Source organism: Crocuta crocuta, unplaced genomic scaffold (genome assembly GCF_008692635.1).
Source record: "Crocuta crocuta isolate KB4526 unplaced genomic scaffold, BGI_CrCroc_1.0 scaffold69, whole genome shotgun sequence".
In the NCBI taxonomy this organism is placed as follows: Eukaryota; Metazoa; Chordata; class Mammalia; order Carnivora; family Hyaenidae; genus Crocuta; species Crocuta crocuta.
This window is the reverse complement of record NW_027551576.1, coordinates 2200122-2204588: the sequence shown is the minus strand read 5'-3', so window position 1 is coordinate 2204588 and position 4467 is coordinate 2200122. Positions and strand designations below refer to the sequence as shown.

The 4467-nt window shown below is 49.5% G+C and overlaps 1 long non-coding RNA gene across 2 annotated transcripts in view; it reads left to right on the top strand.

The window, feature by feature from the left end:
- Positions 1–2081, top strand: part of LOC144221124 (uncharacterized) — a 6740-nt gene extending 4659 nt beyond the window's left edge. For both annotated transcript variants that reach the window (XR_013331966.1, XR_013331965.1), the window contains exons 2-3: positions 1043–1158; positions 1837–2081. This is a non-coding gene — a long non-coding RNA (uncharacterized LOC144221124). The remainder of the gene's footprint in view (positions 1–1042; positions 1159–1836) is intronic.
- The last annotated feature ends 2386 nt before the right edge of the window (positions 2082–4467 follow it).

Here is a 4467-nt window from a genome sequence, read left to right as displayed (position 1 = left end):
CACCCACCCCAACAGCCAGCACCAATTTTGGGGGCATGTGAGTGAGCCACTAGGAACTATATCCTTAAGCCCAGTCAACGTTGCAGATGATTAAAGCCTCAGCCTCGTAAGAAACCTTGGGATAGAATTGCCCATCCAAGGCACTCCTGAATTCTTCATCCACTAAAACCACGAGAGAGAACACATGATTATTGATGTTTTGAGCCACTAAGTGTCGGGGTGATTTATTACACAGGAGTCGGTAACCAATACATTATATTTATCTTTATCACTGACATTTATTGAGAGCTTACCATGTGGTTTTTCATTTAACTCTCCCAGGAATGCTAGGAGATAGGTATTCTTATCCTTGTTTTACAGACAAGAAAACCGAGGTGTAGGGTAGTGAAGGGTCTCCCTGTAGAGCACTTAAGGACCGTATGGTCAGGCCTGAGAGTCAGAAACTCAAATATGTATGCCCCAAGGGCAATGGGGCTCTAAGATCCCTGGAGGGAGAGAGGAATTTTGGATTCTGGTTCCTGGTAGTTTCTCATGGTTTGAGAGAACATTCAAGAGCAGCAGACACATCGTCTGCCCTTGAGCACCAGACCGGAGGTTATATGCTTATGAACAATGTATGGTATTCCCTTGCCAAGAAACACACACATGCTTATACAGGATTGATGAAAAATAATAACCCTTCATAAAGGCCTGGCACATTGCATATAAAGCCTTAAAATCTTCAGAATATCATGGACTCTCACCTGGCAAATAAGCACGGATTTATGCATTGAGTGTTTGTGTCTCCCCTCTCTTGACCAAATTTGTGTGTTGAAGCCCTAGCCTCTTAGAGGTGGGGCTTTTGTGAGGTCATTTGGGTTAGATGAGGTCTTGGCCATGGAGCCTCATGAGGGGATTCGTAGCCTTGTAAGAAGAGACACCAAGGAGAATTTTGTCTCTCTCTTCTCTCCCTCCCTCCCTCCTTTCTCCTTCTCCTCTTCATCTTCTTCTTCTTCCTCTGCCTCCTCCTTTTCTCTCTCTTTCTTTCTATGCACAAACCCAGAGAAAAGGTCATGTGAGGAGAGCAGGAAGATGGCTTATCTATACACCAGGAAGAGAGCTCTCACCAGAACCCGACCACACTGGCACCCTGATCTCAGCCTTCCAGCCGCCAGAATGGTGAGAAAATAAATTTATGTTGTTTAAGCCATCCTGTTCAGGGTATTTCATGGCAGCCTGAGCACTCTAAGACACATGGCAATGTACATTTTCCAGATGGGAACACTGAGGCCAGGAGAAGGTTAAATGAGTCTCGACGAGTCACGTAGGCTTTCAACGGCAGAGCCCGGGTTAAGACCTGGCAATTGGGTGTCTTTATAAGTGCAGAGGGCTGATGGGAGGTCAGTGGGGGGGACTCTCTAGGGGAGGTTCCAGGAAGAGGTGAACAGGGAGCAGGGTTCTGAAGTGGGAAGGTGGCCTGGTGGAGAGGAGGGCCTAAAGGTGCAGGGTGAGCCCCTGGGAGGCTCCTGTGAAGGCAAAAAGGGAGCATAACTGGAATGGAAAGATTGAGCAAGTCTGGGTGTGTGGCAGAGGCTTGGCTGAAGAATTTGAGTGTTAGATAAAATTGCAGCCATCGGGTTGTGCAGAGTGAAAGATCTTGGAGGTGGGGCCAAGGTCAACCGCAGTGCCTACAGCGGGAAGAAGGGTGTATTTTGCTTCTTGGGTGGTTTTAGTATATTCACACTATTTTGCAACCACCGCCAACACCTACCATTACCCCAAAACACAACCCCACATCTCCCAATTCCCTCTTCCCCTATTCCTTGGCAACCGCTAATCCGCTTTCTGTCTCTATAGACTTCTGCACTTTCGTATACATGGAATCAACCCTACCACACGTTGTCTAACGTGACCACCTTCTTTCACTTAGCATGACGCCTTCAAGGTTTATCTCTGCTGCAGCGGTACTTCTTTCCTTTTCATGGCTGAATGACATTCTACTGGATGGATATTCCACGCTTGTCTGTATCCATTCATAAGTTGGTGGATACTGGGTTGTTGCTTCTTTGGGGGCTGTTACGAATAATGCTGCAATGAACATTCTTGTGGAAGTTTCTGTGTGATTATATGTGTTTTGTTCTCTTGCGTACACATCTGGAAATGGAGCTGCTGGGTCATAGAGTAAGGCTATGCCTAACTTCCGGGGAGCCACCCAATGGCTTTCCAGAGCAGCTGCGCCATTTTCCACTCCCATCAGCGATGTTCCAAAATCTCCATATCCTTGCCAACACTTGTCTTGTTTTTTATACAGCCATCCTAGTGGGTGTGAAATGATACCTCATTGTGATTTTGATTTGCATTTCCCTCATGACTAATGGTATGAAGCATCCTTTCATATGCTGATTAGCCATTTGTATAGCTTCTGTGGAAAAACGTCTATTCAGATCCCTTGTCCGTGTTTCAGTTGAGTTGTTTGCTTTTTAGTAGTGATCTGTGAGAGTTCTATATGGAATCTAGATCCTGGATCCATATCAGATATATATGATTTGAAAATGTTTCTTCCCGTCCTCCGGTGGGGACCTTAACCCTGGTGCCAGAGCACCAGACACTCTTCCACCGTGGAAGACACGTTAGCACCTCGGTACCTTTCCAGAGTCCCACGTGCCCGGTGCTCAGGGCATAAACCAGCCAGACTCTCCCGCCAAAACCTAGCTTCCCCTCAGGCCAATGTTCCCCCATAGCGCTCACCTCCCGTCCTCTCTGCTCCTCCCACAGCCCGGTCTAGGCCAGGGTTACCTGAAGGATTTCAATATTTCCATAGTTGTCCGTAGACCTCCTGGCTTGCTTCTCCCAGTACATTCTCCCTTCCATCAGCACAGGAGCAGAGTGAGTTTTCTTAACAGAGAATCCCATCATGGAGCTCCCCTCGCCAACCATTCGCAACGTCAAGATGGAAGAGGTAGGCGGAAGCAATGGCACTTGGCTCAGGCTGCTCTCTCCGCCCTCCTTCTTGAAGTGACTCAGCCAGACTGAACCTTTTCCCAATCTTCCAACTCACCTTGCCTCCACGCGGGGCAGAAATCACTCACTCCGACATAGGAAAGAGTAAAGAAGACAGCAGTGGAGAGTTCCAAAATATGTCATGGGTTGGGCAGCGACAGGTCAGGGGGGAGCTGGGGGCAGGGGGCTTATGTGAGGAAGGGGAAGAGTGAGAGCGGGGAGAGAACCTCACTTACGCATGTGCAGTGACATGCTTGCACTTGGCGCACCGGCCCCGCCTGATACTCATGGGACTCACCTGAATCTCTGGGGTGTGTGAGAGCCTGAGTCAGCCCTAGGTGCTGGGAGGCATACTCCACTGGCCCACCCAGACCCTCCCAGATTCCTCAAACCCGAGAGCACTGAGAAAGCCCTTAGAGATTCCGTGGCCCACCCCTCATCCCTTTGCCTCTATTAAATCCCCTTCTTCCCACCTCAGCACCGGAGATAATGACGCCCTCTGGGCTGTTGTGGAATTGAAAGCTCCTGTGTGCCTGGAAAGGGCCTCTAGACTCTTCAGTTAACTTTTATAACAGATGGGGAAACTGAGGCCCAAAGAGACCGATTGGTAGTTTTCAACCTTGACTGTACTTAGGATCACTAAGAGAACTTGTGGGAAATAAGTAAGGATCCCTGGATCTTACTGCCGGTTTCTGGTAGGGGCCCTGTCATCTGCAGTTTTTTTTTAATATATATATTTTTTTTATTTATTTCTAGGAGAGAGAGAGACAGCGTGAGCAGGGGAGGGTCAGAGAGAGAGGGAGTGACAGACTCTGAAACAGGCTGCAGGCTCCGAGCTGGCAGTAAGCACAGAGCCCGACGCGGGGCCCGAACCCACGAACCGCGAGATCGTGACCTAAGCGAAAGTCGGACGCTTAACCGACTAAGCCACCCAGGCGCCCCTGTCATCTGTAGTTTTTTAACAAGTGATGCTGAGAAGCAGGAGAGCAGCTGACTGCTCTGAGGATTCACAGAAAGCTGTGGGAGAGCAAGGGGGACCCATCTTCTGGTGAGGTCTGGTTCTCCTCCCAGATTTCTGAGGTGTGCCTCTGGCGAGAGGTCACTGAAGTCCAGGCTGTGTGTGGCCAGCTCAGGCTCCTGGCACCTCCCCGGCCCCCTGCTTGACCTTCCCATCCAAATGTGTTCCCTACCGGACCTGACCCTCATCCACACTCAGGTGCAGTTGCCTAACAATCTAAAACATGATCATTCTACTTCTTTCCTCTCTCTCTCTCTTTCCTCCCTCCCCCGCGCCTTCATGCCCTGGCTTTCTAATTTCGCCCCCCGGTCTTGAGCTTCTAATCTGAATTGCTTTCCCCACCAAATTGCTTTTCTTCATTTATTCTTTGTGTTTTCCATCCTCGCTTGGCAAGGCTACAACTCTGGTCATGTCCACTCTCAGCTGACGCTGTGTCCACCCCCACGCAGCTGCAGCTGAACCGCCGCTCT